The following is a 21,836-nucleotide window of genomic DNA, read 5'->3' as shown; positions in this document are numbered from 1 at the left end:
TCAGCTCATATTTTGAAATGTTTGTATTTTATCCAAGATGGATTTTAATCTATCAAGATAATTACATCTCTTGGCTAAGAATAAAGTTGTCAGGGCCAGCCTGGTGTCATAGTGGTTTAATTTTTGTGCCCTGCTTCAGAGGCCTGGGCCTACATCCTGCTCATTAAACCATGCTGCGGTGGCGTCCCATATACAAAATAGATTGGCACAGATGTTAGCTCAGGGCCAATCTTCCTCAAGCAAAAGTAGGAAGATTGGCAGAAGATGTTAACTCAGGGCCAATCTTCCTCACAAAAAAAGAATGCAGTTGTGGGAGTCAGATGGCCTGAGTTCAAATCCCAGTATCAGTAGTTACTAGCTGCAATGTCTTGGGAAAATCACTTTAGACATAATCACGGTTACTACTCAGATAAAATTAGAAAAGATTTGGCTCATAATAATTAAGAACTATACAAGCTTCAGCCTTTGTTATTTCCACAAACTTTTTTCAATTTTACATACACCAAGTTATGAATTTCCCCACTTTAATTTAGTCTGAAAATATTTTAAAGTCATGGTATTTATTTATCTCTCCTCCATAATTCCATAATTATCTTTCATTTTAAATATTGAATCAAAGTTGTCTGGAGTTATTGCGAGGAATGAGGAAAACACTTCCTGTTCTTAACAATTTAATATGAGTTTTAAGATGAATGCAGATAAGATCATTAATTATATGTCACCATGTGATTGGTAGTAGATGAGTAGAAACTGTCTGCAGAGAGGAATAAAAATTCCTAAAGGACAGGTAGTGGTGAAAAATTCAGAATTATATTAACAGATGAAATATAAAGGTAACTGAAGAGGCAGGTTCTAAACCAGGTTCTTTGAGATGCAAATATTCACAAGCAGAGCTGAGAGGTGGGTTGGCACAGAGATTAGTGCATAAAATTGGAAGCCACACTGAATATATTTACACACACCCAACTGCCCATCAGGGTGTGATATTCAACAAGTCCTTTGACATCTTTGTGCGTCATTTTCTTCACTTGTAAACATAAATAATAAAATAATGTACCTTTTAGAGTTGCTTTGAATGTTATAGAATTCATTATGTACAAAGCATCCAGAAGATGCAGATGTGCAGCACCTGCACTTGGAGTGGTTACTTTCATTATGATTATTAGTATTGGCTTTTCAAGAAGTACTTTTTATTTTTGAAAAATATTAATTTAAATTGTTCATTTATCTGTAATAAGGTGGCACAGCTGTTTTAACACCTTAGGTTCCTTTGCCGAGTGGCTGAAATTTTACCAGCACTGTGGATCATATTAGTTTTCTCATGGTGATCAGAAGCTAGGAATGACAATTCCAAATATCTTTAATAATATTTAAAAGTAAGCAAAAGTGTATAACAGCTTCAATATGTGGAGCTCATGATCAGAGGAAAGTAGAAATAAAATAGGTCCATGGCTGTGAAAAAGTGTGGTACCCAGATATATTAAAATCAGAGGAGTGAGGACACTTTGGATGTGAGAAATAAAATCAAAGATTTAATGGAGAAGATGGGGCAAATGCTTTGTCATGCTAATAAAGAGAAGATCAATATGAAACTTCTAGTTTAGACAGACTAAAAAGTCATAATGGAAAAGCTTGTAAAAGGACATTGTCCTCCTGGCTGAGGACTATGATAGCTAGGTTATGAAGTTTTAATATAATGTTATTGGTGAAATATAAAATTAGGAGGCATAAAAACCATGAGAATATCTTTTGTTACTATTTCTTCAGTACCTTAGAACAAAAATCACTCAAAGCAGTTTAACAAAATGTAGTCTTTTTTTTTTTTTTACTAAATTTATTTTAATGGAACTTTGAGGATGTCTGTAATGAAGAGCCTACCTACCGCCTTCAAAGTGTCAGAATTCCACTAAAGACACTGTCTTTCTATTCTCTACACTTAGAAACACAGTGGAAAGCATACAAGTGGATTCACTGTGGCCCCAATCAAATGAAGACTGGGCTTGCAGGCATCCCAAATATGACTCATTGATGACTTCAGACTTGTTATTTCCTTTATTAGAGAAGATTATGTGTGTTCACTCTCAATTAGACTCTGTGAAAAATAGCAAAATTAAGTAACTCTCCTCAGCTTTAACAGGATCATTTGTTATTGTGGTTGTTTTTAAAACTTTTTTTAGGGCAGTTTTAGATTTGTAGCAAAATTAAGAGACAGGTACAGAGATTTGCCATATATTCCTACCCTTACACATGCATAACCACTCCCATTATCAACATTACCCCCACCCCAACGTGCTGCATTTGTTATCATTGATGAACCTATATTGACACATCAGAATCACCCAAAGTCCTCAGTTTACCTGAGGGTTCACTCTTGGTGATGTAGATTCTATTGGTTTGGACAAATGTGTAATGACACATATCTATCATTATAATATCACACAGAGTATTTTCACTGTCCTAAGAACGGGATCATTTTTATATAACCAAAATATACAATGTAATAATTTCTTTTACACAGTATTTAATGCTCATTAAATTGTAAATATAATGTCTCACACAATTTAGTGGAAGAAAAATAAGAATTTGGAGTGACATCAGCATAATGGCAGAGTGAGTTATTTCCTTTGTCTCTCCCATCTAAGTTACAGCTAAATGGACATCCATTAACCAGCAGAGGATTCCCTACACATCACAACAGGACACCTGAGAGATCTATGAATCTATACATCTGAAGGAGTGGACTGGACTCCTGGCAAGCTGTGGAACTAGGGGAGTGGCATCCTCCCTGTCTCCAGTGGCAGCAGTCCAGGCCATGGATCCTCACAGTGTGGCCAGCATGACTGTTAGTGGAGGGAGGGACAGCCTGGCCCATATGAATGCTTGAAGAGTGAAGGTAGCTAGGCCTGCAGGAGCACCCATCATGCAGCAGTGGCCCCACCTGTGCAAAGCTCCACATCAAATGATGGCAGCTCAGCTCACATGAAGGTGCCCTGCCAGGGCGGAAGCCCTGCTCATGCAAGTACAGCTCACTTGCTGAGCACGGTGGCCAAGCCCACATGAACACAGAGTGATGACCAGCAAAACTATGAGCAGTTGTGTGGGAACAGAAAAAACAACTCCTGCCCCTCCCAAGAGTGGCAGGAGGAATTTGTGACCAAAAGCAACAGGAACCACAGAAGAACCAGTGACCCAGTGCACAGTAGTGGCACCTCTGATACCAGCTCCACCAGCAGCAGGACTGTATACAAGTCCCCAGGTTCCAAATCCTCCACTAGTAACAGTGACACCCATGAAGCTGAAAGTACTCGTATCGGTGCAACCAGCACCCCAAGACAACCCAAGAACAGTAGTGCAGGTGGTGCACATTACTGCAGCATCTGAGCCCATGGAGAGCCAGTGGAGTAACATGAGACCAGGTGACCAGAACCAAAGTAACAAAAGCTGTACCCAAGTAAGAAAAGGTGATTACTACCAAAATGCACCAGCAGAGGATCAATTCATCAAACAACATGAAGAATTACAGTAACACTGTGGAACAGAAGAAAAACGAAAACTCTCCATAAACCAAACCTGATGTCACAGAGGACTACAATCTAACTGACAGAGAATTCAAAATAGGTGTCATAAAGAAACTCAACGAGTTATTAAAAAAATGGAAAGACAGTTCAATGAGCTCAAGAATAAAATTAATGACGAGAAGAAATATTTCACCAGAGATTGAAGCTCCATAAAACAATCCAAACAGAAATTCTGGATATGAAGAATACAATTAATGAGATAAAAAATAATGTAAAAGGAATAATACATATAGTAGATCTTATGGAGCAGAGAATTAGTGGTCCCAAAGAGAGAAACCTAGAAATGCTTCAGGTGGAGGAGAAGAGAGAGCTAAGATTTCATTTTTAGGATTATATTTTTTTCCTTTTTCTCCCCAAAGCCCCCCGGTACATAGTTGCATATTCTTCATTGTGGGTCCTTCTAGTTGTGGCATGAGGGATGCTGCCTCAGCATGGTTTGATGAGCAGTGTCATGTCCGCACCCAGAATTCGAACCAACAAAACACTGGGCCGCCTGCAGCGGAGCACACAAACTTAACCATTCGGCCATGGGGCCAGCCCCAGGGAGAGCTAAGATTTTTTTAAAACTGAAGAAATTCTTTGAGAAATATCCAACTCTATTAGGAAAAGCAATATAAGGATTATAGGTATCCCAGAGGGTGAAGAGAGGGGGAGAGGCGCAGAGAGCTTGTTCAAAGAAATAATAGCTGAGAAGTTCCCAAACCTAGGGAAACAACTGGACGTACAATAGCATAAAGGTAATAAAACTCCAATTTACCTCAATGCAAAAAGATCTCCAAGCCATATAATATTAAAACCATCAGAAGTCAATGACAAATAAAAAATATTAAAGGCAGCAAGAGAGAAGAAGATAATCTACAAAGGAATCACCATCAGACTTTCAGACTTTCTCAACAAAAACATTACAGGCTAGGAAATAATGGAATGAAATATTCGAAATATTGAAAGATAAAACCTATCAGGCAAGAATACTCTATCCAGTGAAATCATCCTTCAGATATGATTGAGAAATAAAAGCTTCACTAGATAAACAAAAGCTCAGGGAGTTTATCACCCCTAGACTGTTCTTATAAGAAATGATGCAGAAAGTCCTTCTACCTGAGACAAAAAGGCAAAGGTTTACAAAACTTTGAGCAAGGAGATAAATAGATAGACAAAATCAGAAAATGGAATCTCTCTATCAGAATAGGTTAGTGAACATTGAATTATAGCAAAAAAGATAAAGGTAATGAAAGCACCAAAAATAACTACAGATGCTTTAATTTAGTTACAAACTCACAACACAACAAAGAGTAACTTGTGACAACAAAATCACAGAAAGGGAAGAAGAGAGGGATGTAACCCACTTAGGCTAAAGGAGGTAAGAGGCTATCAGTACAAAGTACTATCTCATCTATGAGATCATTTATACAAATGATCTCATGTGGTTACTTCATGGTAACCCTAAAACAAAATATCAGATCAGAGTCACAAATCGTAAAGAGGAAATTGAGAAAACCATCACAGAAAACCACTAAACTGAATGGCAGTCAGAAGTACAAGGGGAAAGATAGAATGTAATTATAGAAAAAACAGAAAACAAGAGAAAAAATGGCAGTATAAGCCTTCATATATCACTAATCAATGTAAATATAAATGAACCGAATTCACCAATCAAAATACATGAATGGCTGGATGTCTTAGAAATAAGATTCAACAATATGCTGCCTCCAGGAAACATATCTCTGCTCTAAAGACAAACATAGGCTCAGAGTGAAGGGATGAAAGACAATACTCCAAGAAATACGCAAGCAAAAAATCAGATGTAGCCATACTCCCATCAGACAGAGTAGTCTTTGAGATAAAAAAGTTAATGAGCGATAAGAATGGGCATTGTATAATGATAAACGGGACATTCACCTAAAATGACATAATGCTTATCAATATATGTGCACCTAACACAGGGGCATAAAATTATATAAAGCAACTATTAACTAGTAAAGAAATAAACGGAGAAATTGGCAGCAGCACAATAATAGTAGTGGACTTCAACATCTCTCTTACATCAATGGATAAATCTTTGAGGCAGAATATCAACAAGGAAACAGTGACCTTAAGTGAAACAGTGGACCAGATGGACTTAATAGATATATACGTAATATTCTATCTCAGAACAGCAGAACAAACATTCTTCTCAAGTGCACATAGAACATTCTCAAAGATATATCATATGTTTGGAAACAAGGCAAGCTCCAGTAAATTTAAGAAGACTGAAATCATTTCAAGCATGTTTTCGGACTGTCCACATGCATTGAAACTGGAAACCAACTGCAAGAAAAAAGCTAAGAAATTCACAAACATGTGGAGATCAAACGACATGCTACTGAACAGCAATTGGATCAATGAAGAAATCAAAGGAGAAATGAAAACCTGCCTGGAAACATACCAAGTCTTATTGGATGCAGCAAAAGTAGTACTAAGAGGGAAATGTATAACAATAAAGACCAGCTTCAACAAAAAAGAAAAATCCCAAATGAGAAATCTTAAACTACTCTTAAGAGAACTATGAAAAGGACAAAGTCCAAAGTCAGTAGAAAGAGGAAAATAGTAAAAATCAGAGCAGATATAAAGGAAATAAAGACTAAAAAAAAGCAAGATTGATCAATGAAACTAAGAGATGGTTCTTAGAGAAGATAAACAACTTGACCAACTGTTAGCCAGACTCACTAAGAAAAAAAGAGAGAAGACTCAAGTAAATAAAATTAGAAATGAAAGAGGAGAAATTACACTGAATACCAGAGAAATGCATAGGATTATGGGAGAATATTATGAGAAGCTATATGCCAACACATTAGATAACCTAAAAGAAATGTATAAATTCGTAGAATCATACAACCTCCCAGAACTGAATTAACAAAAATTAAAGAATCTGAATAAATGAATCACAAGAAATTGAAACAGTAATAAAAAAAACCTCCCCAAAAAAAGAAGTCCAGGACCACATGGCTTTTCTGGTGAACTATACCAAAGATTCAAAGAAGATTTGATATCTATCCTTCTTGGAATATACTGAAATGTTGAAGAAGACAAGCTGCTTTGTAACTCATACCATGAAGCCAACATTACCCTGATACCAAAACCAGACAAGGACAACAGAAAAAAGAAAAAATTGCAGGACATTGTCATTGTTGAACATAGATTCAAAAATTCTCAACAAAATATTAGCAAACTGAATACAACAATGATCATACACCATGATCAAGGAGGGAATATTCTAGCGGTGCAGCGATGGGTCTACATTCACAAACCAATCAATGTGATGGACCACATTAACAAAATGTGTAACAAAAATCACATGACTATCTTAATAGATGCAGAGAAAGCATTTGACAAGATCCAACGTGAATTTTTGACAAAACTCTAAACTAAATGGGTATAGAAGGAAATTATCTCAACATAATAAAGTCCACATATGACAAACCCACATCCAACATCATAGTTAACTGTGAAAAACTGAAAGCCATTCCTCTGAGCACAGGAAAAAGACAAGGGTGTCCTCTCTTGCCACTCTTTTTCAAAATAGCACTGGAAGTTTGGCCAGAGCTCTTAGGCAAGAAATGAAATAAAAGGCATCCAAACTGGAAAGGAAGAAGTAAAATAATCACTGTTGCAGGGGACATGATTCTATACATAGAAAATTCTGTTAAAGCCACCAGAAAACTATGAGAAATCATCAACAAGTACAGCAAAGTTGCAGGGTACAAAATCAACATACAAAAATCACTTGTATTTCTATACACAAATAATGAACTAGCAGGAAGAGACAAGAATGCAATGCCATTTGTAATCACACACACACAAAAATAGAGTACCTAGGAATAAATGTAACCAAGGAGATGAAATACCTACACACTGAAAACTATAAGACATAACTGAAAAAATCAAAGAAGATGTAAAGAAATGGAATGATGTTCTACACTCACAGATTAGAAGAATAAACATAGTTAAAATATTTTCATTAACTAAAACAATCTACAGATTCAATGCAATCCCAATCAGATTTACAATGACATTCTTCATGGACATACAAGAAAGAATCCTAAAATCTGTATGGAATGACAAAAGATCCTGAATAACAAAAGATATCCTGAGAAAAAAGAACAATGCTGGAGTTATCACAATCCCTGACTTCAAAATATACCTCAAAGCTATAGTAATCCAAACAGCATGGTACTCACAGAAAAACAGACATGCAGATCAAATGAATAGAATTGAAAGCCCAGAAGTGAAACCACACATCAGTGGACAGGTAACTACACACCAGGACAGTGGCATACAAAAGAATGAAATAGACCGTTATCTTACACCACACAAAAAAAATTAACTCAAAATTGATTAAAGACTTGAATGTAAGACCTGAAACCATAAAACTCCTAGAATAAAATATAGGCAGTATGCTCTTTGATGTTGATCTTAGCAGCATCTTTTCAAATACCATGTCTATTCAGGCAAGGGAAACAAAAGCAGACAAAAGGGCCTACATCACACTAAAAAGCTTCTGCAAGGCAAATGAAACCATGAAGAAAACAAAAAGACAACCCACCAAATGGGAGAAAATATTTTCAAATCATATATACGACAAGTATAAATAATTCATACAACTCAACAGCAGAAAAACAGATAATCCAATTAAAACCTGGGCAGAAGATTTCAATAGACACTTTTCCGGATATTTAGATATACAGATATGCAGATGGCCAACAGGTACATGAGATGTTCAACCTCATTAATTACTAGGGAAATGCAAATCAAAACTACAATGAGATATCACCTTACACCCATCAAAATGGCTATAATTAACAAGACAAAAATAACAAATGTTGGAGAGGATGTAGATAAAAGGGAGCCCTCATAAACTGCTGGTGGGAATGCAAAGTGGTACAGCCACTATGGAAAACAATTTGGAGATTCCTCAAAAAATTAGAAATACCATATGATGTAGCTATATCACTGCTGGATATTTGTCCAAAGAACATGAAATGAATAATTCAAAGATTTTATGCACCCCTTTGTTCATTGCAACATTATTCACAATAGCCAAGATGTGGAAGCAAAGCAAATGTCCACCAACTCATGAATGGATAAAGAAGACATTGTATATCTATACCATGAAATACTACTCAGCCATAAAAAAGAAAAAAAATGTGTTGTTTGCAACAACATGGTTGGAACTTGAGGGTATTATGCTAAGTAAAATAAGCCAGGCAGAAAAAGACAAATCCCATATGAATTCACTCATATGTGGAAGATAAACACATGGATAAGGAGAACAAATTAGTGGTTACCAGAGGCAAAGAGGATTGAGAAGTGGGCATAAGGGGTAAAGGGACACATACCTATGGTGACAGATAAAAACTAAACTATTGGTGTAAAAATGAAGCAAGCTGAACAGAAAGTGATAAGTAATAATATGCACCTGAAATTTACACAATATTTTAAGCTAATATGTCCTCAATAAAGTAATTTTTAAATTAATAATAACACTTTGAATGAGATACTTATGTGAGTTTTCCTTGTAAGAATTATTATTTCATACATACCACAACATCAGGCTGATATTTTATAAACATCAGTATTACAAATGCTCAATCCTAGAATTATTACTGTGGATTCCCACAGGCCTATTGTATGTTTCTAAAGAGAAAGGAAAGACAAAATTTCAGATATTCCCTCTTCTCCTCACTCTTTCTTTGTTCTCTCTCTCTTTTTACCTCCTTGCTAGCACTTGAAAAGGAAAAGTAGCCATTTAAAAAATATGATGAATCATGAATATATTAAAATGCTTATGACGGTTTTCAAATGCAACTTCTGAAATACTCACCGTGTCTTCCAAAGTCTTCTAACTCTGTGCCATCATTTTGTTTTTCACGTTTTCTTCCCAGTGCTTCTGCTTATGCATGTTCCAACCAAGCCTTACACTATTGTCCCTCATAAATGCACCCAGACCATCTCACTCTGAATTTCCCATATTTTTTAGTGGCTAAATGACCTTCCTCTGGTATCCATTTCTACCTGTGTATAGAGTATCCAGTTCAAATGCTGTCTCCTCAGCAAAGCTTTTCATGTTTTCCCAGACAAATAACTTTCTTGCTAATGGCCTTCCACAGTTAAAGGGTGTGTGTCTGTGCACACGCATGTGTATATACTGAATCACTCAATCCCTAATTATAGACTTCTCTCATTTTGCTTTACTAGCTTTTGTTCATTTGATTTTGGTCATTTGATATCTCATAAGGCAAGTTCTTGTTATATTTTGTGCACTTCAGTCGAAGGTGGGAGGCAAAGTTTAACAGAAAGTAGTCATAGAGGAACCAGAAGCAGAACCCAAGCCTTCATGCTCCATGGTGATCTCTCTCTAATGCTCGAGCTGACAGTGTCATGCAAAGTATCAGTCTCCAACAATCTGGGCAGATCCAGTATAATGCCAAGAAACCATAAATAGAGAAAATAGGAGACACTGACATGTTCAGTATATGTCCTGACTATCAAATGGATGCAAACTTCAGGATGGGTCAAATGAAGAGATCAGGATTTTACATGTATTTTTGAAAAATAATAATGATGAGGAGAAGATAGAGAAGTTAGGGAATCATGGCAGGTTTCATAGCCAAAGGGAAAAATTTGATTTTGAGGAAAGCCATATAGGAAGAAGAATCAAGGGATGAGAGAGGGAAAAACCCACAGTGTAAGGGTGAGCAAAGGGCCATGTAAGGGATAAAGAGCAGTTTGTCCGAGGATTTCACAAGGGAGTTTTGCTTCTCTCTCCTCTGCTCCTCATATTATCCCTTACTCCAACCCCAGAAACAGAATTTAATGTTTGTTGTTAGCATGGGTGACAGTAGGTCCTGGACAGCCAACATTAGCATTATTAACTTCAGGACCATCAGTATCATAGAAGCATTGTATCATCAGTATGCATCCGTATCCTTCTCCTGCTCTTAAGCTTTGCTAATGAGAAATCTGCAGGTATAGGATCCTATATCCTTGCTCCCTTCAATGCACCCCCTTTTTTGATAAGAACTGTTCCTGAAAAGGGGCTGTGTCAAGCAGAGGTCAGGAAAAGCTGTGAACTCTCAGACCTCAGAATCTTTTCATCACTGTGGGAAGTATGTTCCTGGAATTTAAGGTTTCTTAGGAGACAGACTGGATGAGAGCAACTGCCCTAAAATCCAGTCCCAAGAGAGAGGCAAGAAAAAGAAAACAGTTCAGTGGGGCTTGAAAACTTACCTTTTTTTCTTGTAAGAAAGAGAAGATATCCAAAAGAGAGCTCATGGTTTTTGCTCTTTCAATTCTGATTTACTTTGCAGATGAATCAGGTGCAGTGTGTTTGCAACATGTAAATTGCACTTCGAACAGATCCATTCTCCTTTCAAAGACTGATATGAAGCTCCTAGTTTGCAAACTGTCTTATATGCACAGTAAATTCTTACTAAATATTACCTATTGATTTGATGGTTTTAATTTTGCTCATTCTGAATTTTTGACAGTTCACGGCATCAGAAGTGGAATCTGAAGAACCTCAAGGTCTCTGAGGTCAGTGAGGAACCAGGTCCTGGGACCCTCAGAGCCCTGTGAGCTCACTGCTTTCTCAGTGACTTTAGAGTTTGAGTCTCTCTTGGATCCAAGCTCTGCTATCCTTGCATTTTGAACTCCCTGACTTTTTTGTGCATCCCTGTATTTTGTTTGATAAAGTGTCTTCTATTGTGAAGGGGAGAAAGTCATGATTCCCTGGGTATTAGGCAGTAGTAGAATTATTGGGCTCTCCATAGATTATTTTCAGGGAATCTAAAGGCTGATATGTGTTCCACCTAGTCAAAATCTCTTTTTCCTCCTCCCCTAATTACTCCTGCCTCTTATATGTATACCCACTGTGGACCAGGATCATTTGCCTCTCTAAAAAAATAAGTGAACTTTTGGATAATTTGGAATTGTAGCAGGCACTTAGGGAAACTTTTATTTAGATAAGGTAGTGTAAGTTAAAGGGCTTCCCTGAAAAGAGGATCTCAAACTTCTTGGAGACAACAGAATGCATTCTTTGATGGGTATGCAGGAGCTTCTAAAAGACTGAATGAATCCAAAAATAGCTTCTTTAAAAGAATCCTTATAGAGCACAAATAAAAAATCTTAAAAACTTGGGCCATCTGAGGTAGTGACCTTAATTAGTCTACCTGCCAGAAACAAAATTTGCACCCAGCTATTCTTTTGAGTTTCGTATTATTATAACCTAGACATGGCTAAAATTCTAAAATAAAAGCTATAAGATCGCTACTTGTGTCTATCTATATGTTTGTGTATATCTATTTATGCATATTATGCATATGTGATATTTTTAAACAGTTCTACTTAATTAGGTTAAAGAAAAATAAGTACTTATATAAATTAAGTATTCCTAAAACTCTCAGGAATATATAATCAAACCCAATGTTTCTCAAGTTCATATGATCAGGATAATCTTTGATAAATAAAAGCTAGTTTAAGTTTGTTACTTTAATGAAAGCAAGCATATCTTCAGAATTGTTAATATTCTGATGCAAACATATTACTTTACCTACCTGGGTTTACTAGACAAATAATCTCATGCTATCTCTATGTTACAAAATGTGTCACCAAGAAAAATATCTTAAGGTGATGGTTAGTTATTTGATGCTTAATCTAAAGCATACTCGATAAAATAAACAATTTAAGTAAATATAAACAAGTTAAAAGCTTATATGAAGTTAAACTAAATAAGGGATACTCACTGAATATCTAGATAATTTGCAAATAAAATAATATACTGACATATTGATTGCTAACCATAAGTTTAAATTTATCTACTTTTGGCTTCTTAATTTTTTATAGAGAGATAAAAGATATTTGGGTCAATTAATAAATATGTATTTCACCACATTACAGTATTGTACTATGAAAAACTTGTCTCTAAAAATGTTTTATAATTATATACTGGTAAATTTACCTTTATACTACAGAATGCTAATATGTGATAGTTCACAATTGCCTGCTTCCTAGTTTTCACTGGAAAGTAAAGATTACTAATTGTTAAAATTTATAAGCAATATGTAAAAATAGAGCTACTGGAAATACTAAGAAGGAAAGGGAACAACTTTGTATAAAAAGTATGGGAATAAAATGGTATGTATTTTTATATGAAGACTATACAAGGAACATAGGATGTAATTTTTTTAAGAAAAGAAAGTAACATTGTCTAAAATAAAATGACAAGTTGTTCCAGAATAAGAAAGAAAAAAGAATAAGAGAAAACCTCAATAGATACAGAAAGTAGAGGAGGTTTGAGGAAAAGAAATTCTGTGTTATGAGGTTCAACACTGGCTAAAATTGAATAGATTTTTTAGGAGGGTTTTTTAATGAGCTCAATAATATACTGATAGAAAATTAGAGTTTAATTTTCTGTTATAACCACAAAATTTCTTAGATTATTGGTCTGGTCTTAATAAAAGACTGTTATTATATGAAAGGTGAAACCTGAATCTGATTATAACCCAATTAAGTTATTTATTTGCTTAAATGTTGGCTTCCAGGATTCTCTGCTCTGGTAAATTTTTCAGTCCTTGACTACTTTTCTCCTTATAGTCATCATATCAATCTCTCTAGTGCATTGTATCCTCGCAAGGGTTTTAAATGCATTTTGCAGCCACTCATACATCAAATGATGTCCATCAGGACTAGACAACTTAAAGAAGTCAATGCTCTGACCACCCATGTCCACGATGATGATGCAACTGTTGATAACAGTCACCTCATGACCATCCCTCCTGACTACTCAACTAGCAGAATCAACAAGGATATGATTCTTCATCCTGGCTTCATCAACAGTGGTAACCCAGACTAACAGTATACTATTTGGTCACACTCTCAGGTTGCTGAGACAATCGCCAAAAGAAGGAAATTGTTAAAAGTAAGTGCAAAATGGATACAGCAATTGATAATTCCCTGAGCAGACAATACATTTTAAGCCACATAAGCAAGACTAAGTCTAGCTTATTTCATGAATGTAAGTGAAGCTTAACTTAGGTTATTTCTTGTAAGTGCTTCTGAAAATCATGAAAGAAACTTAAGTCATGTTCCTAAGAATGATATGACATAATCACTTTTAACCTATCTCCTGCCATCTGGAAACATCCATTGTAATAACCAATCATTGTAAAGGTTAACGCCTTCCCAATTTTCACTTTATAAACCATCCTATAACTTCATGCTCCTGAGCTTCATATCACTCTGAATTTGGAGTCGCCAAGTTTGTGAACTGTCTTATATGCATAATAAACTCTTACTAATACTATTTATTGATTTAAAGGAGATTTAAAATGTAAATTTTAAAAGTTATCATTAAAAAATCACCAGTCTTTAGTTTAAGAAGCATTCATGCAATCTCTTCAAATCCTGTGAACTCAAGTGGTGGTTTTCATTTTGCTATTTCTAATTTCGACACCACTTACTATGTGCCAGGTGCTATTCTAGGCACTTGGGATTTAACAGTAAAATATCTTTAAAAAGACACAAATCCCTACCCTTATGTAAATTTTATTCTAGTATATATACAAAACTAAATAGATAACTAAGCTGTATGACATGTCAGAGAATGATAAGTGCTAAGGAGCAAAATTAAGCAGAGATGTGAGAAAAGGAGATACAGAATGTTGGTGGGAGTTGCATTTCTATGAAGTAGTCAGAAAAGTCATTATTGAGAAGCCACATTTTAATAATAAACCAAAGGAAGTGAGGGGGTAAGCCATGCATATATCTGAATGAAGAATAATTGAGACACAGAATACAACCTGTGTGAAGGTCCTTAGGCAGGAGTATGCCTGATGTCATGCAAAAAGTTGGCATGAACAAAGGTATATGTGTTACAGTGGGGTAAAGGGATTGTTAAAATTTGCAATTAGAAATAAGCTGGAAGGCCTGGCCCCATGGTCTAGTGTTTAAGTTTGGGATGCTCCACTTTGGCAGCCCAGGCTCAGTTCCTACACCACTCATCAGCAGCCATGCTATGTTAGTGACCCACATAAAAAATAGAGGGAGATTGGCACAGATGTTAGGTCAGGGTGAATCTTCTTCAGCAAAAAAAAAAAAAAAGAAAGAAAGAGCAAGAAATAGAAGCTGGAAATAATAATAAGATGGTTTGAAAATTTGTGAGTCAAAATTGAGATTTTAGAACGTTTTAAATTATTCGTAATTACAGAGTCTAAGGTATGACTATGGGCGTGAACAACTGAGATACATTAAAGGACAAGATTCCTGGAGGAAAAAATGGTCAATTGGTAGGTTTAGAAGCCAGCATATTGGAAGGATCATCTTTGTGCATGCTGGTGCAAAGATCCTAGAAGCAGTAGATGACTTTTATAAAAAAAAAAAAAGTGGCTTGTAGCATCATCTGATGGAGACTGAAAGCTAAGAATAATCATGGATTAAAGAGGGAGTAGAAACTAGAAGTAGCAATGAGAGGTAATCATAACAAAATCTCATCTCCAGGCCTTTGACACTAGAGATGTGGGAAAAGAAACAATCTTTACTTAAGTGGAAATGCATATAGAGAGAAGAGCTAGGAAAGCAAGGAAATATTCACATAAGAGATTGAACATGTAGGAGATTCTGCTTGTTTACCTAACATACAGAAGATTTAATGAAGGGAGATTCAGTGTTATGTGAGTTTTGATGTTAAAAGGGAGTTTATAGTGCTGTAGGAGATTTAAAATGTAAATTTTAAAAGTTATCATTAAAAAATCACCAGTCTTTAGTTTAAGAAGAATTAATGCAATCTCTTCAAATCCTGTGAACTCAAGACTCCTGGACTTGCTATTGGGCTTTTTGAAATAGCATAATCCACAAGAACATGAGCTGTGAAGACAGGGATTTTTTTTTTCACTGCTACCTAGAATAGTACTGGGCAATAATAGAAAGTCACAAAATATTTGTCACATCAAATTAAATTTTCAGTAAAAAATGTTTCTGTGGATGTGCCAGGTGCCAAGTGCCTGTGGTAGAGGCTGCTATTTGTTCACCAAAACCCATTCTCCCTTCTTCTGCAGTAACAGAGGGCACCTGTGTTCATGGTGACCTGAGCACAGCTGACATTGTCCAGCCCCTTTGCATCTAGGTGCAGCTCTGTGACTATGTTTTTGTCAATTGGATGCGAGGAGAAAGGATATGTTAATTTCTAGGCAGAAATCTAAATATTGGACTGTACTCCTCAAGTAGATTTCCCCTTTTTGACATGTGAAACTAAGCTGGTGGTGTCACAACTGTAGATAACAGTGCTCTATGGCAAGGCTTCTCAACCTATAATCTGCATATGAAACTCCTAGAGTTAAATTCAAATCATGATTCTTCAGGTGTAGGATGAACTTTAGGATTCTGCATTTCTAACAAGCTCCCAGTGATACTAATATCTGCATCATATTTTGAACATGAAGACCTTAGGAGATGACTTGGGAGGAACCTCACTTCCTGAATAAAAAGGAGGAGATGCACCCCCCCCTGCCAACCTGGACCATCTACCTGCAATTGCTATATCAAATAGAATAAAATTCCTATATTTTAAAGCACTGGGTCTCTCTTTTATAGAAATCTATCCTTATTCAATATATAGGAAGAAAATCTCAAAGAGTACCTGCTAGAGTTGCATTTTCTTTTCTTGTTGTTGTTCCAGCATTATTGAGATATATACTTGACAGATAACATTGAGTAAGTTTAAAGTGTACAATGTGATGATTGGATCCATGTATATATTATGAAATATATACCACAACGTCAGTTAACACATCCGTCACCCTACTCTGGAGCAGCTATTTGTCAGGGTCTGACTTTTAGACTTACAGGCAACACTGAACTCTGTTAACACCCAGAGATGGGTAGGCTCTCATGGACTGGCTCATTTTGATCAAACACAAAAGTGCTTGTGATGTAAAGCAGAATGTGAGTTTAAGAATTTCCTCAAGCTCACCTCTGCTCGCTTCTTAGCCTTCAGTCACAATGTAGCAGTATCTGGGGCCACCATAACAGTAATCACACTCTGGCATGGAAATTGTGTGGCTACAACTGTATATAAGTTGGTCATAAGATGACCCAGAGTATACTCACATGAGTTTCAAAATTATCATTTAAATGAAAACACGAAGTGAAGCATTCTTATAGAAACCAGCAAGTCTTAGTATTAGGATCTCTGGTTTAAACTCATCAAGTTCTAAGCACTCAATTACAACAACTACCCCAAATACATAATGAATTTCTGCTATGATTAAAGCGGTCCACAACTGGCTTGGTATATAATCCTAATAAAATGGACAAAAATCCATGCCTTCTTGGAGCTTACATTCTAGTGGGGACAGAAAAGAGACAACAAATACAAGTGAGTTAAGTAGTATGTTAAATGATAAATGCTATTAAGAAGGAAAAAAATAGAGTAAGATAAGAGATCAGGAACACTGATAGGAGTGCTGTGTTTAATATGGCATAAGGGAAGCCTTATTGAGGAGAAACTAGAATAATGCCATAAGCAAGTGAAGCTGTTCACCAAGCACCTTACTGGAAAAGAATTCTAAACAAAGAAAACAGCTGAGGCCAATGCCCAAAAGTGAAGCCTGCCTAATGTGGTCAAGGTTGCAAGGAAGTCAGGGTGGCTGGAACCAAGGGAGCAACTGTGGAAATACCAGAAGAGGCCAAGGAGGCAAGAGAAGGATAAATAATTGCAAAGATTTTTCCCTTTTCTCTCAGTGAAATGGGACCATTGCAGAGTGTTAAGCAGAGAAGTCCTGATTTACCTCTAGTTTCAAAAGGAGTGTCAGTCTGCTGTGCTGGAAGTGGACTCAGCAGAACAAGAGTAGAAGTAGTCAGCATTCTTAGAGTTTATGGCTGTGGTCTCAGTGAGAGAGAGTGGCCGCTCAGGCCAGGATGACAGGAGAATTAATGGGAAAATATATCATATACTGCAAATAGTTTAAAGGCAAACTTTTTTTTCTAATAGGTTAGGTATGAGCTCTGATGTCAACTTTTGTGACTCCATTTTTTTTGCCTGGGAAACTGAAAAGATGGAATTTCCTGGGGAAGGATATGGGTAGAGTATATTTAGGTTGAAAACAGTCATTAAATGTGAAAATATCTATTAGATATATACAGAAAGATGTCAATCAAGTAGTTGAGTATACAAGTCTGGCATTCAAGTAAGAAGTGTGAGATGGAGATATAAATGGGAAAGTCGTCAGCATAATGATGGTATTTAAAGTCACAACAACCCTTGATTTTATTTTAGAGTTTTAATATAACATTTTAATGAAACTTCTCTGAGCTTTGGTGTCCTAAACACATGCATCTTCAGAGAAATCTCAGCGAATCACAATTAATGGAGAAAGAAAAAAGCTTCCTCATAATCAATGACCTTCCACAAACACTTTTACCAAGAGTATTTGGGCAAAACTCAAAATGAAAAGCTTTCTCCCCTCCATAACCTCATCTCCATTACTACTTCCCCTTTCTCCTTTTCTCTATTCTTCTTTTGTGTTTATATAATGTTGAACAATAGCAATTAATAGCAATGCTAAATTTGTGGCAAAACTGGCAAGGCAAGTAGCTTATCAATGCCTTATGTTACAATTCAGGAAAATCCTGCTTCATCATTTGCAGGACTTATACTTGAGAGAGTCTCCAGTAAAGAGTAAGAGATATAAATAAATCTTCCAAACTTTTATTACCAGAGTGTGAAGGTCCATCAATGTCATTATCCCCAGGAGAGGTGCTCATACAAAATTTCCCAGAGGGGCATTATATGAGTTCATTTGCCACAATTTAGGGTCCAGTCTTCAGATATGTAGAAAAATAAGCATGATTATATTTATTCTCAGCGATAGATCCATCAGTCACTCCTTCAGGCTCCTGTTCTCCATACTCATTGGTTAACAGAACCTGAACAGGAATGTAAATTTAATGAGATACACTAAAATGTATAAATCAAAACACCAAAGTGCTTATCCCAGTCACTGGTCAATATCTTTCTCTCCAGGAAGGGAAATCTCCATAGGAAGCCCAGTTGACATACAAAGTTTGCTTGATAAAGCTAGAACTCAAGTAGTCATAGTCTGAGACATTTCTTCTAACCCAGAAGTGTACCTGCTGGGCAACTGGCCAGTCTTACACACAAGTCAGTGAAACACTTCTTTGCACTAGGACTATATCTGATACGTAATGAGGGATTTTGCTTCCTTAATATATTGTTCTCTGTATTTCCAAGCTGGAAAACTCACTTCTGTGGACATCTTCTCCTTTTGGATGGATTATTATGGCATTAGCTCTATTTTTTATGTCAGTTGTTGCCTTTTTTATATACATGATTTCATCCATGAGGTATTGGATAGATAATTCTCAAATTGTCGCCAGTCTATCAGTCAAAGATTAAGGAAGTTTCCACAGACTTAAATTACAAAAATAGGTATGTATATAAAACTAAATAGTATGCACAAAAAATAATTAACATGATAAACAGAAAATTTTGTTACAGTACATGAATAAAAATTATGAATCAATACAATGCATATATTTGTTATAACTAGAATTGTCCTTATTTGAATAGAAGACCATGAATTATCTCCTTGTATGTGTTCAACAGGCAAAGGAAAGGCCAGTTTTTATGGCTGTTACAGAGGGAAGACAAGCATCAATTAGGGACTTAATTAGCTGATATATATGCTCCCTTGGGATCATAAGTTTCTGGGATGTTCACCATTGATCTGGAAAAGATAAGATCCAGATTTAGTAGAATCCGGAACTGATTCACCAACAAAATGAATGTCAAAATTGGGACCAATTTTTCAACTTAGATCAGAAACATTGAGAAAAGAAACACAAACCAGAATAACATACAGAGGGAGGTAAAGCCATAGATACAACAGGATCTGGCTCATAAGCTGCAATGCAGAGATCAGAAGTGAGGAGTGGGTTGATCCTCCCACAAATACTGCTGTTCTCAATATGCTGATACTCTTTGTGATAGTGACTCAAAATGAAATGTGTCTGTGCTCCGTGATCATTTTTCCTATTTCTCGAAACATCCCCCTGGAAGAGGATTAGATTGCCCACATTGGAATGACAACATTTTCTCTTTTCTATTAATCCAATTTTATTTAAACTTTTACATATTAGTCAATTGGACTCTTCTGTTTTTGCCACCTTGAGTCAGTTTTTGCACCATAACTTTCTCTCAGCATTTTTAACTTCTTCATTCCTCAGAATGTAAATGAGGGGCTTCAGCAAAGATGCCCCAATAGTGCAAAGCACAGCCACCACTTTTTCCACTGGAAATGTGGTTAGAGGGTGAGAGTATGTGAATATACATGGCGTGAAGAACAAGATGACAACAATAATGTGATAGGTGCAAGTGGAGAGGGCTTTCCTTCCTCTGTATTCACTGTGGTTACTCAGAGAATATAAGATATAAGTATAGGAAATAAGCAGGATCACAAAAGTCACAATGCATATAGCCACACTATTAAACACTATTTGATTGATGACATGCAACTTTCAACAAACGTTGCATATCACAGAAATACTTATTGTAAAATTGGGGCCACAGAAGGGTAATTTCCAAGCCAAGAGACTCTGTGCTGAGGAATGGATACAAGACCCTACCCATGCCAGGTTCATCAATGCACCACAGACATGCTGGCTCATGATAGTTGTGTATCACAGGGCTTAGAAATGGCCACATAGTAATCAAAAGACATGAAGATGAGCACCAAGATCTGCATGCACCCAAAGAAGTGAACTGCAAAGATCTGGGTCATGCAGTCATTGGAGGAGATGACTTCCTTCTCAGACACAGAATCTATAAGCAGCCTAGGAGCAGCAGTTGGTAGGAAACACATATCAGCAAAGGATAAGTAGAAAAGGAAGAAGTACATGGGACTTCCAAGCATCTGGCGATGTCTTGGTCATCAGAATAACTAAACTGACTGACAGAATTGTGAGGTAGAGAAACAAGAAGACCACAAACATTATTTTCTCCTTTAGTACCTCCTGTGTTAACCCAAGCAGAATGAACTCATTCAGACTATTTCAGCTCCATGGTTACAGTGAACATAGAAAGGACGCAGATGAGAAATTGTTCATCTGCAAAGAACATGAGGAAAATGGTGACTTGGCAATAGCAATGGACTTAGACTCTGAATTCCAACTTTACAGTTCTAATTCCCTTAACACATATAACTCAGTGGTCGTCAAAGATTTTCATGCATTATAATTGCTTGGGAAACTTTTCTTTTTAATGCTGATGCCCATGCTTTAACCATGGGTATTTATTCAAGGTTTTCCTATGTGGATCATGATTTTTTGGGGAAAATAATAAGCCTACAGGTGATTGTGCTCTCTGCCAAGGTCTGAGGACTAATGACTGTGCTGCATGATCTTGATCAAATCACTTTAATGTCTTAAAACTTTTTCTTCACATGAAAATTAGAAATTCTAATAGACATTTCATTAAGTATATGTATATGATATATATGTGCATATAATATGTATATACACATCTCAATTACTGAAAAATAACATCCTTATATATTTTAAAAATAATTCATTTAGAGAATCCCTCTTGACAAAACACATTTCTTGGTTTGGACACCAGTTTGCATCCACTATTCCTGACTCTTAAATATCTTGGGTGGATTATTCTTTAAGAGGAAATTATTCCTCCAAGTTTAGGCTTTTAGTGGCCATAATTTTACCTTCAGTGTCAGTCATGGCACATAAGATATTTGGGTAAATCACTGAGATTGGCATTATTGAGGAAAATTACTATATATTTGACATAACATATTACTCATAGAGGATGCATGGTATCAAGTTCCACATCCCATGGATCCAGGGTGATGTGCCACTTGTTATATTTCTATAAATTGAACAATGTCTTTACTCATATATGATTCTCCTGCCACTATAGTTCAGAGATTTGTATTCTTCCAATTTTTATCTCTCTGAAAACATAATTCAAAAACTGTTTCAAAATTTTAACACACAGATATTTCCCATTATTCTACTGTATTCTTTGTTTATATACATACATATCTATAGAATTTCAATCGTCCTGTAATATTATACTTTTTATTGTCATTTTTGATTGTTAAAAGTCTTTCTGCATTCAGTTAAAGAGTATCTGTAACACAATTGTCCATTTTAGCAACTGTAAGTTAACATATCAACATTTCATAATATAAA

The 21,836-nt window shown here is 36.0% G+C and overlaps 1 pseudogene; it reads right to left on the bottom strand.

Annotated features, from left to right (window-relative positions):
• LOC139044937 (olfactory receptor 4C11-like) overlaps positions 1-21,836 on the bottom strand; it is a 68,651-nt pseudogene that overhangs the window by 2,308 nt on the left and 44,507 nt on the right.

The sequence above is a fragment of the Equus asinus genome, chromosome 3 (assembly GCF_041296235.1).
Source record: "Equus asinus isolate D_3611 breed Donkey chromosome 3, EquAss-T2T_v2, whole genome shotgun sequence".
Classification (NCBI taxonomy): Eukaryota; Metazoa; Chordata; class Mammalia; order Perissodactyla; family Equidae; genus Equus; species Equus asinus.
Note: the sequence above shows the minus strand (reverse complement) of the source record. Positions and strands in the feature narration are given on the sequence as shown.